The sequence below is a fragment of the Accipiter gentilis genome, chromosome 28, assembly GCF_929443795.1.
Source record: "Accipiter gentilis chromosome 28, bAccGen1.1, whole genome shotgun sequence".
NCBI lineage: Eukaryota > Metazoa > Chordata > Aves > Accipitriformes > Accipitridae > Astur > Astur gentilis.
Window position 1 is genome coordinate 5,663,836 of NC_064907.1, and position 12,796 is coordinate 5,676,631.

The window sequence follows — 12,796 nt, forward strand, 5'->3', positions numbered from 1 at the left end:
AGACAAGCATACAAATTACAGGCTAGGTAAATAGACAGTGAGGAGTTCCAGGGAAGCATGCAGAGGGGGACAAGCAACCACCAGCTGGGTAACACAAAAGCAAAAGTCAGCATCAACTAGGACAACTCCATCTGTTTCCAACCTGAAGAACCTGTTAACAATTTCCAGCCATACCAGTCTAACAAAGAATACTGCCTATCCTATAACATATAAGCTGCACCAGGGGAGGTTTAGACTGGACATTAGGAAGCATTTCTTTACCAAGAGGGTGGTCAAACACTGGAACAGGCTTCCTAGAGAGGTGGTCAGTGCCCCAAGCCTGACAGTGTTTAAGAGGCATTTGGACAATGCCCTTAATAACATGCTCCAACTTTTGGTCAGCCCTGAAGTGGTCAGGCAGTTGGACTACATGATCGTTGTAGGTCCCTTCCAACTAAAATATTCTGTTCTATTCTAGAAGAATAATGAATTGTACACTAGAGACGCAAATCGTATTTTCCTTTGGCAACCAAATAAGAGAACTGTCTTTCCTTGAGCACCAGAAAGACAAAGAAGTGAACTCTATAGGAGATACATATCTGGAGAATGCATCTGTTCATTAGAAGGATGCTCCCTAATCAAGCCATTTTCTCTCAAAGAGAGTTAAACAGAAAACAAAAGGTTAAAAGGAAGACAGAACTTTAATCAGACCAGCAAGAATCAGAACTAGAAGATATTCTTTACAGACACCCACACTACAGTAATGTTGATTTATTGATGATAACTGTTCTAAAGCATTAAAAAAAACCCCAACCCCAAACACCATGTTAAAGTTGAAGGGTTCACTTCTTACTCTTTCTAGCATATAAAATCATAACTGCTGCCCTCCCCAGCTCATAGATTAAATGATACATCAAACAAAAGAGGTTGAAATAAATTGCCCAAAGCCAATGAGGAATTAGTTTTAACAGCAATAATTAAAAATCAGGATGTCCTACCACCACTCTCTTGTGTCTATGAGTAGAAAAGTTTATCCTTTCAACAGCTATCACAGGGAAATAGAAATGTGAATGCATTTGAACAAGGTGTTTCCTATTAGATTGTGCAAAATGAGGAAAAGACGGTTTTGACAAGTGACATTTTCTATAGCGGAAGCTAACAGTTTGATAGAAAATATTAACTCATTTCCTTTTAACATGTGGCTAAGATGATAGTCCCTCTCTAGCTGAGGGGCTAGAGAGCTTCTGTAGCTAGCACAGGCCAACATTTCTTGGTTTATAGTTTGAAACTCAATACTTCTCCAAATAAAAGTAGCCCTGAAAATCTATTCCTTTCTACAGTGCTTATGACTCCTTAGAGAATGAAAATCCAGAAAGAGCTAGTTCAAAGAATGTAGAGCAGTCATGGCCTTAATCTTTTAAAAGGATTCCCCCCCGCAACGGATGAAACTTTTTTCCTTCCTGGTTTTCAATGTTGATACCTGCTATTCCTTTTGACCTTACCAAGGCACTAGGCAGGTACCAAAGTGAAGCTAAATCCCATGAGGAGGAACTTTAGCTCTGTCTAAAAACACAAGTAGAAACACTTATTTATAAACAAAAATGGAATTAAAATCACCAGTGATTTGATTGTATTTAACAGACCATTAACATGCAGTTACTATATTTATTGTTTTGCCATCAAAATGAATTGTACACACAAACAACATGCTAAGAAAAAAAATGTTTGTTTCTTCCTAGGCACATCTTTCCTCCCTTCACTTGTTGCTCAAAATTTAAATAAAAGACAATATTGAGTAGACCTGTGCTGACCTCTGTTAAAAGGTGCCGATGAATGAAAGTGCTTCAGTTCCAGTTGCCACACGGATTCATGAAATTGGCATATATAATCATGGTGATTACAGCGCAAATCAAAAATATGATGGAAAATACTTGCCAACTGGCTAAAAACCAAAGTCCGTATTGAAGAAATTAGTTGTATTTTTGCTTTAGGACAAACAGTATGTGCATTACAGAAAAATCATGGTACTTGCTTATATTTTAGGTCAATTTCAAATTTAAAAAGCCCATGCTCTTCAGTGTTCTCTTTCATGTACTTCATATAATATCAACAACTTTTTTCATTGCTCATTTTTGTGTGTGTAGAGAGCCTTTCTTCCATCTACACTTACTAAGGAAACACAGCCTTAAATACAGTTGTTTGGATTGTATTCTGAAAAAAAGAGAAGAACTGGGATCTCTCCTGACCTGGCACAGCTGAAATTTGAAGATGGCAATAAAAAAACACCCAACCAAACCAAACCCACAAACAACTCACTCCTTCCCCCCAACCTTCATACTAACACAGCTCTTCTATCCTGTGAAGCTGGTGGGTTTTGTGAATGTTTACTGAATATATAACATAGTATTTCATTTACTGATCTCAGAAGTATCTTACAGAACAGATCAAGATCATTACCCTATAGCTGCTGGCAAAAGGCTAAAAAAGTTCTAATTCAAAAAGTTTATGGCAAATCATTTTTTTATTCCATTTGACTGTCTTCATATAGCTCCTCTGCCAAAGACACTATTTTCCCCTCTCTCATTCTCATGCCATTTAATTATTCTATGTTAATTAGAGAGATTTAAATCTTTTAATTCTTTGAAAGTCAGCTTCCCCATTATATCACCTGTATTGCTGTATACAGATTGAAAGGGCATTTCAGATTGGTTCCCAGTGTTGCTTCTACTCAAACTTTTTATTGACTTTCATGATAAAACACAATAGCTATATAAAATCTGCAGTTAGAAGCAGTCCTAAGTATTTTTGAGGATTTAATTAAAAGTTAATTGTAGCAATAAGTGCTCCAAAAGGAATAATGTGAAATTCACTAAGACGAACAGAACTCACCGTATCTTGAATTAAATGAAGCACATCTATATGAAACGGGGATTAACCAGTCATTCTGTTCTGAGGAAAAGTATCTCATAGATACCAAACAGAAAACTGACCACAGGTCCAAGTGGTTTTTTTCTCCTGAGATATAATACAGAAAGTGTTACAGGCACAAGAGAATTAATTATGCCCTACCAGACACTAATCAATTACAGCTATGTATTTTTGTTTTGTGCACAATACACACAAAACAAGATGTACACAAGTAAGAGAACCTAGATCATAGTAGGGTAAGAGCATTACAGAGGAAGGGACAGCACCACACATGGTAACAATTATTCAACCTAGAAAAGGTTGCCATATAAACAACCAAACAGTCTAGAGATGTTGTGGAATCCCCATCCATTTAAAGAATAAATTAAGCAAGTCTCAGGTTTAAGGACAGATAAAAAATAAATAATACACAGGATCAAGGGAATTTAATTTTCTTTGTTGTTGCAGGGTTTTTGTCATTTTTTTTTTTGTCTTTTTTTTTTTTTTAATACAAGCAGCTTCACAAGTCCTAGAGAAAAAAAATAATCATGCTGCTTCTGTGAAGAGGAAATAGGATTTTTTTAAACCATTATCTTTACAGAGTTGGTGCTTCTACCACTAGAACAAAAAAGGAAAACTGTAGAAATACTGAAATTTAAAAAGTGGCTAAACCTAACCCCTATATTTCTTAAAAAGAATAAATCTGTTGATCTTTCTGATAGCTGGTGTAAAGATACACTACAAGACCACAAGTGTTAGTATCTCATTTCATATTGATAAATAGTCTTCTACAAATCAACACCAATGTGAAAACTATCATGACCATACAAAATAAAAACATGTACTGCAAATTCTTATTATTGCACATTGATTTCCACATAAAAGGAAGAACGTTGATCTCATTTTATGAACAATTACATTTACTACCAACATGAAGATGCAGCGATGGGGGGAAAACTCTACATGACAGAGTAGCTACATGGCACTATCTAAAAACTACATGTAACATCAACACCTACTATGCTGTTACAGGAGCTAATAAATAAAAAGCCCATATATTCTTTTGAGAAAGTGCGATTTCTCTACAACTGTTTGCTGCTTCTGCTGATGTGGAAGCCAAGATACACCTAAAGAAACCTGGAATATTTTCACCAGATTGCTTCAGAGTGCCTCACCACAACCAACAGAAAAACAGACACAAGTACTAGCTGTTGAAGATGTACTTGACCATCACACAATTTGCTGTGGAGGCAAAGAGACAGCAGATAAAGAAGATAGGCAATTCATTTAGCTATAAATATCTCACAAAGCCAGACCACTTCCAGCTAGCAGAATTCTGCTCTGCATTGTGTTTTATTTGCAACACTTAATGGTTGGAATGCCGCTGTTTCTAAAGAAAGGGAAATAAAAATATTTATGTGTATACTTCCATTATCCAACCTGACATCTCTGCAGAAAAAAATTACCATGCTGTTGTGCTGTCTTATAGTATGGACTTATTAGTAGTTCATAATTTCTCAAGATAGTCTTAGGTACAATCCCATTACTGGATAGCCTCTCTATGAGAGAATCTCATTAACATCCTCCTGACTGTTCAGTTTGCTCTATGTTCACCTTTGAAACTAGGGGTAAAAATATCTTTATACGTGTTTTCTGCTTCTGTGTCAGATATATGGATTAGGAGGTCTATCTCTTCAAATGTGTTAAGTCTGCTGTTCTCCAGGAAGTATTCAGACACGGGAGTGGTTTATCTAGTTTCACTGAATTTACAAAACTGTCTGAGCATGAACAGTTTGGTGGTTTGGCATTTTCTGACATTGAAATGACATTTCTCAAGTGGCAGTGTCATTTAAAGGCATGATGATCTTTACATCTATAAACAGCAGGAATAGTGAGGTTTTGAGAGGAAATTTCACATGCTATTTTCAACTTGTAAGCTTCCTAGTCATACTGCTTATTCACAGCTTTAATAAACAATGATAAACATACTGCCAGGCATAATCTACTTCCACATTTAACATTACTATAAAAATATGTTTCAGTCAGCAGCCAAATGCAAGAGGTTTGTCTGGGAACAAATAGTATCTTTTATTAGAACATACAACAGAGTTCAGATGAAAATTTCACACAAACAAGCTCTTTTTCACACTCAAAATACACAATGATCAGTCCCCCAAGTGTCTTAAAAGTTTTGGGTTTCAAGCTTCATTAGGACAAATTTCACTGAATGGTAGTAGAAGAGGACCTCACCACTTGATGTGTTCTTTTTTTGTTCTTGTCTGCAGCAAAACACTAGAACACCCCTCGGGTAAGGGTAGAAAGGCAGTAGAATAGACTGTTTTAGGAAGATAGAGAACTCTCATCACTGCAGCACTTTTATAAACAGTCTAGACAAACATTGGTCAGGAATAACCTACAAGTAGCTGGTCCTGCCTTGGGATGCACGAATCCCCTTTTAAGTCTTACGAGAAGTAATTTGTCTTTTTTGATTTTTATGTTTTCCTTCTAACTGAACAACTCTCAGGTTGTAATTACACTTCAGAACATGTGTACAAATTTGATTACAAAGTATAACAAAAATTCAAAACTTCCTACTAGACAAATTTATGCATCTTTTCTAGGATGGGTACTTTTTTCTTATGGGGGCGGAAAAAAAAAAAAGTCCTACAAATGAGTACAGACTACTTTTATGAGAACTGATCAGCTCAGCTCACTCTTACCCAAATCTTTACCAGGACCTGAGAAAGCCAATAGATCCTACCACCTCATAAGAGGTAGCTAAAAAGCGCACAATGATCTAAAATCCCTCGTGATCTCAGGTAACAACTTTAAACATGTACGGAAAGGCAGAAATGACAGAAAACAGCCCCTTGAAATGGAGATGCAAGAAGAAGGAGGCAATTATCTAAAAATTGCCCATCTGAAGAAACAAGAGTGTTCAAGACTTTCTGACAGTTGAATTTCATAGTGAGATTGAATTTCGTAATTGTTACCTGAGAGATGAGCAAGTTTTATAGCCCTCATCAATACAAAGAAAATTAGCATGCTGAAAATATTCACTTAGGTCCTAAATCACATCAAGACCAGAAGCAATCACAAATGGAATGGAAATCTGTCCATAAAATTTACAAAACAATTCTTGTTATCAAACCTGTTGGTCCAATAGAACGTTAATTAAGAACAGAGCTAATTGTTAGAGCTTCAATAACTGTCATCATTAGAGAATTAGAATATCCAGCAGCTCTACCAAAACGTTCCATCAGTTGGTTTTGTATTTTAGAAGGGAAGGATGGTCTCGTTTCTACATTATTCAGTGTCAGATACAAACAACTGAGATAAAATCCTTTCTTTGCTCTGAACCTTCTCCATGAAGTCAGTCAAACTGTTACATCATCTTTAATGCATTCCTGAAGTGCAAAATACTGCTTTATTTCACAGGGATGTAACAGATGAATACATTAAAAAGATTGTGAAATAGATATTGTGGTAAAGGGGACCATACATGGACTGTAAAGAGGTACAAAGCAGACACTAAAATTTGATCAAGTTTTTTGCCCTTAAATGCATGAGTGAGAACTCAGTCACGTATAAACCAGAAGGCCTATGTTAAACAAATCACAATCTCCCCAAAATTAATCACTGGTGTAACTTGATTGAAGTTGGTGAAGCTGCGACCACTTAAACCCGTGAATTTAGCCATGAGTACTGTTTCAACTCTCCCCTTTCCAACAGGAAGTTATAAAGGTAATTCATTTCAGCTCTAATTGTGTAAACACATACTAGCTATATGAGCTGTCTCTAATAATTTACGCATACTTTTGATTAATATATCTTGGAGAGGTTTTCTGAAGCACACAGTTATCAGTTTTTCTATTCGAATTTGAATGTGTGTTTGTAATACCTGAGCCTGTAAACAGAGATCTAATTTGTTTTAGATCAGTTTTTCAGAAAACTCTTATTATCAAGACCACTTTAAGTAGTAGCTTCCATTAAAAAAAAGCATTTTTCCATTGGAAAGTCCCAAATATCACAAACATTAATAAAACCTAGCATCAGTACTGTAAGAGGGTAAAAACTAATTTCATTTAAAACCCAAACTAAGATAGTTTAAATTATACAAAGACAGGAGGAGATTTACAGCCTACAGAGACACCGAATGATTACTATTTCTCCTTGTACTAATGATGTCATATTTCAGTGCTAAAATAGTAGACTTTAATAGTCTTCCATGAGAAAAAGAGAAATCCACATAGGAAACTAAGCAGCTACCAAACAACAGTGGATAAAGGGTAATTTTATGTGCCAGCTGTCATAAAGTCTTCCTGGGATCAAATGTATAAGCTTTGCACTGTGAATGTCACTTTATTTTATAAAGACATGAATAAAGGAAGATGCCAAAATATTACCGAACAACTTAGAAACTTGTAATTTTCTCAACAGATGCCCCCAATTCGTTTATTTTGCCATTAGTCAACTGTAACACTGTAACAACAGAATGAACAACACCTGAACTGTGATGCAGGTCCAGCTGAAATGTTGGTCTAAAGTGGTAAGATTATTACGCCCTCTCTTTGAGGCTAAAAACACACAAAATTCCAAGTTTTAGCCATTAGAAAGAACCTCCAAAGTGTACACTACAAACTTCCATATTATTTCAATGACATACGCATCAACTGAACCTAAAAATCTTCCTAACATGCTCATGTTATAATGATAAAACAAACACCAGGATTAGTTGTTTGGTTTTTTTTAAATCCCAAAGATATTCTGAATTAATCTCAATTTGTCCTGCAGGGTAATATTATTTTTCCAAACAAAATAAGAAAATTAAATTAATCCCATGGACAGAGAAAAGTAGTGTTAAAGCTCACATTATAAGGCTACACATTAGTTCAGTTTGGACAGATGGTGCGGTGTATTGGAAAAAACAGTAGAAAAAGCTTCACACTCCTAAGCAATTCTGTTCCTAAAAAGCAAGAGTGCAACACACCAAAATTTGTATACAGAAATATTTGACGCTAACATCATTTCTCCTCTACACTTCTAAGTCAGCAACACATTTTCAAAGACATCACAATTATACTGTAAGTAGATAAATAAGTAAAAAAAGAGTAAAAAAATCTTTAGCATGACAAGCTATTGAGCAAGATAACATTGCCAAAGCATTCAAAATAAAGACTTATAACAAGATACACACACAAACGCAGGCTGAGTGAATTTGAGAGTCAGTAGAATGTGCTTCTCAGAATTCAACGAAGAATTCTGAGAGAAATAAACAAAAGATGCACCTATTTTAATGTTTTTACTCCTGTCCACAAAGATGTAATAGCACTTCTTTTTGCATGCACACAAAAAGTATTTGCAGTAAATTTAGTGCTGATGAAAGATGCCAGATTGATAGCCCTAGGGACAGTGTTTCTCTGTATACACAGAACAGATATAGTACAGTGAGAAAGTTTGTACCCCTGCCAAAATGCCTTACGATACACAACTTATGCAACAGTCTTCACACTACAGAACCCTTTGCCTCTCCACTGAAAATGTCAAAAATATTGCTACTTAGTGTTCATTATAAGGGAAAATAAGACATGGACACTCTTACTAGCATCAGTAGGGACAGAATTCGAGGCATCAGCTCATTTAAAAATGTTTATTTTTGTGCTGAATGGCTCTTTTGTCATCTGTGAACTTTGCTGCAGTGTTTGTAAGTCTGCAAAGTCAATCTGCACCTGGTGTGAAAGTGCTTTCCTATTAAACAGCATGTCATTACAACAGAAAAAATAGCAAAGGAGGAGTGGTTTAACATTTTTTTTTCCAAATAAGCTTATACTAACATACATGACCACACACCTAGTGCTCAAAAACAATCTCAAAGGAGAACTAACTTGATAGTTTCACTTAATTGGTACCTGAGCACTCACTCTCCAGTGATCTGCACAATTGATCTAGCCCACTTTTAATGGACAGTAATTCCCTATTAATCAGGTTTTCAGTGCTAGGCTGGAAGCTACACTGTCACATGGAGCAGGCAGGCTTCCAAGGAACCTTGGATTCTTATTTCCCTTACTACTAATAGCTTGGCCAATACCAAAAAAACCTCCACTCCCCACGCAGCCCCTCATCAAATCCAAGCATCCAAGCATTTTTCATTGTCAACAGATTATACCTAGAAAAGCAGTAAGTTAAGGTTTATAAAGCATATTGATTGGCTCTAAATACAATTGTTGCTGACCTCATCATAAAGACTGATTTTCACTTTGAAGGAAGATGTCCAATACAACCCACAGGCTGCAAACTTACTGGATCTCAAACCAGACTGTGGCATAGGATTAAATGCTACTTCAGTCCTTGAGACGTTTCCTTTGTGCAGGTATGGGCTTGGAGTGGGGGACACTGATAACAAGGGAATAAGACAAAAGAATGAGGCTACCTTCTGATTTTTAAAAAATAATTCTTCCTAGAGACTATTTTCCTGTGAAAACAGCGCTTACAGCACTTTCGAAGAAATCTCTTACCACTCCTCCTACTATTCTCCTTGGTCACCGTCCAAAGTAATACAACGAGACTAGCGAAGTATGCTGAATAAAATAAGTGAAAACAATAATTCTGTGACATCCTGCATCTCAGCAAGGCACAGAGACATTTCTGCCAATTCAAGCATATAGCAGATTATTTTATTTTCACATTACTGAAGCTAATATATTTAAGTGATTATTTCAGCTCTTTTTCTGAACATCAGTTCTGTTTTTGTAAAGCTTTTTTTAAAGCTTTTTAAAACTTTTTTAAAAATTCACATTAGAGGTGGTATTTGGTAAGAGGTAAGCCTTTCAGTAGATGCATAATTAAAAAAAAGAACAATCAATATTAATAGTAAATCTTATATTTTACAATAAGTTAATGATAAAATGGGTTATGGCGAATAAAACAGAAACATAAAGAGTTTCTGAAACAATTATATGCTAGCAAACTTAATCTGTATTCTGAGCAAAATAGGAGTCTCTAACAATAAGTATCACTAACAGGACAATAAAAATTATGAACCTGCAAATTTCCATTCACATACCTCTTGGGTTTTTTTGTGCAAGATGGGAATTCTACTGAATTTGTACTTAAAATGAAGTATGGGCATAAGAGTTTGAAAAACTGACATTAAGATGTATGTACTACTGCAATTTTCCCCCTTACTTAGAAATGCTTGTAAATATTTACTATGGTTAAGTGGTTAATACATAGCAAAATAATACTAAAAGGCTAATGCTTTAATATTAACTTAAAAATTACACTTTAAATGGAGCCAAATAAAAGTAAATGCAAAAGACATATAGAAGCATTGAGAAAAAAAAAAAAAATCTCTTCACTGATCTTTTTGACCCATACAACTAATGAGCTCTTGTGGTTCAAGCATAGGCTGGAATCCAATCAAACAGGTAACCCTTCTGATTCCTTCTCTGATTTATTTAAAAAAAACAATAATTAGGAGGAAACGATAATTTCAGAGCACCCAACAATGCACTTAAATTACAAAGACATAAGGCTCTATGAGGTAAGACTAAATTCAAATATTTGCATGTGGCACTAGCTGGATTAAATTAGAAAATATATGCCACAATCAGCCATTAAAAATAACTGTTCAAATGTCCTTGAGATACACTTTAATGTATTAAACACTACATTCTGCATTGTAATTTCTAAACAAAAACTGTACAACACTTACCATTTTCCTAAGGTTTCATCAGTTTCTCAAGGATAATGACCAGGTCAGAAAGAGGTAGTCCTTTATGCATGCAAAATTCAGTATATATCTGGCAGTTCTAGGAAAAGAAAAAAAAGAATCATAAATTTATCCTATAGGTATCTATGGTCCAATGCAGGTAAGTGCTAAGATAAAGTAAATACAAATATGAAGACAAGTGTACCATTTCTAGTGCATAAAGAATGTCAGGGCATTTTGGCTTTACTTAGCAAACACTTCTCTGAATAATCTCAATTACTCTGAACAGCCCATTCAAAGATGACCCTAGCACTCCCGAATACTCTGACTGGCAACAAAAAATTCCCAAATTTTTTAATTATCCTTAAAAATATATGGAATACAACACACCTAACCTTTCCGTGGCCATAGCTATCAATAAACTTTGATAAGGAATGCTGAATTAGGACATTACTAAACACTTGCTTTAAGAAAACCAAGTTCTGCTTGATGTTCTAAAAGTCCTATGAATTTCTGAATTATCAGACTAATTAATGAGAGGGAAAAAGCTATTAAAAACATAAAGTCCAGTTTAAAAATGGGTTGAGGTCTATCCCATCATCCAGCTGAACAGTCTGCACATTTCCCTTAAGGCACAGGAAAGACTATTACAGCACTCAGAGTAAAAGAGCAGAGTATTTGAAAATAAATTGCAGATATGAAGAACTGCTGCATTCAACAAGGCATTTGCAATCTTTCCTAAATTCAGCGCAGCCCCTCCTCATGCCACATGCAGATCCACCAGAGAATAGCAAAGCCACAATTTTCTGTCCCAGGTTCTGTTTAATAGAGATACGTCAAACAAAATGACTTTGTTTAGTAAGTAGGCACGTGTTAATTTCTTACTTTACAAACTGAGAAATGAGATACAAGAAATTAAGCATTTTGCACAAAATCATACAGAAAGTCTACTTTTGAGCCGTTAATTTGAAGACCAGTCTGCTCCATGATTGCCAGATCACCCTTGCCTTCTGCACAAACTAGACAGGGAGCGGGGAAACACGTTTGGGAGGATTCTCTCTCCCCTTCGCCAGAACTCTATCACACCATGGCCACTCACCTGCCACTGACAGGTTTTAGCACAGTATCCCTGAAGGACGAACTCCAGTTTCACAGAACTTGAATACGGTTTGAAGATGATTCTAAAGTTATTTCTTGTTAAGGCATTAGGGAAATCGTTGAAAGGACATTGTCGCTGCTGTTGAATTACAGGTTTTACCTAAAACGTAATTGCAAGACAGTATCGGGCAGAAAGAAGCCGATAAGGACTGCTGTCAGAGATGGGCCAGAGCAGGATCCTGCACCTGCTGAAGGCAGCAGGGCGATACAAAGAACCGAGTCCCCGAGTGACTATTTAGCTGCAGACGCGGAGATCAAAGACTCCCGAGAAACACCCAGGCAAACCTCAAACTAAATACGTAGCTCCTGGGACTTCCACCAACAAACCGAGCAGACATCCCTCCACCGGCGCCCGGCAAAACGCTTCTTGCCGGCCGAAACCTCCCCCGCTCCTCGACGACCAACGGCCGCCACACGACTTATCCCTTCGGTTTAGCCCCAGAGATACCGCTCCGGGTGAAGGAACCGCAGCGCCGGCACCTGCCATCCCGGCTGAGGCGGGTAGAGAGCTCAGCCCGCCCTGCCTGCCCGGTACTGGCCTCCCCGCGCCGCGGCCGTTTAACCGCCGCCCGCGCGCGCTCGCTCGGTCGCCTCACGGCGGAGCTTCGCCGCCGGGCGGGCGCCGGGAGGGTGCCGTCCCCGCCGCCTCGCGAGGCGGCGGGGACGGCACCCTCCCGGCGCCCGCCCGGCGGCCCTCACCCCCCCTTTCCCCCGCCCCGTAGCCCCCGGCCGCGGCCGCGGCCGGGGCGAGCGGAAGGCGGCGGTGCGCGGCACCGAGGGAAACATCTCCCCTTCGCCTCCTGCCGATAAGCCCCCGTCAGCTCACCTCAGCTCCGTTACGGCTCGGGCGGCCGGGACCCGCCACCCGGCATGGCGTGGAGGTGAGGGGGATGGTCCTGCCGCGCCGCCGTTGCCGCAGGCTCCCGGCGGTGCAGGGCTGGCACCATAGAGAAGACGGCGGGATGAGAGACCTCCAACGATAGAGCGGAAGCGCGCTAGAGAGGCCGGGGAGAGGCGGAAGTGACGCTCCCGTTGCCGCGG

General features: G+C 38.1%; 1 protein-coding gene across 7 annotated transcripts in view; it reads right to left on the reverse strand.

Annotated features, from left to right (window-relative positions):
- The window catches only part of CNST (consortin, connexin sorting protein), a 53,932-nt gene extending 41,221 nt beyond the window's left edge, over positions 1-12,711 (reverse strand). The window contains exons 1-4 of one of the 7 annotated variants that reach the window (XM_049830836.1): positions 12,582-12,711; positions 11,697-11,855; positions 10,601-10,697; positions 2,869-2,994 (exon numbers count right to left, since the gene is read on the reverse strand). The gene's annotated coding sequence lies outside the window, so the exon portion shown is untranslated. Of the gene's footprint in view, positions 1-977; positions 2,843-2,868; positions 2,995-9,118; positions 9,280-10,600; positions 10,698-11,696; positions 12,393-12,581 lie in introns of those variants that run through there. The other 6 variants (XM_049830838.1, XM_049830835.1, XM_049830833.1 and 3 more) reach the window with 6 other exon arrangements.
- Between the last annotated feature and the right edge of the window lie 85 nt (positions 12,712-12,796).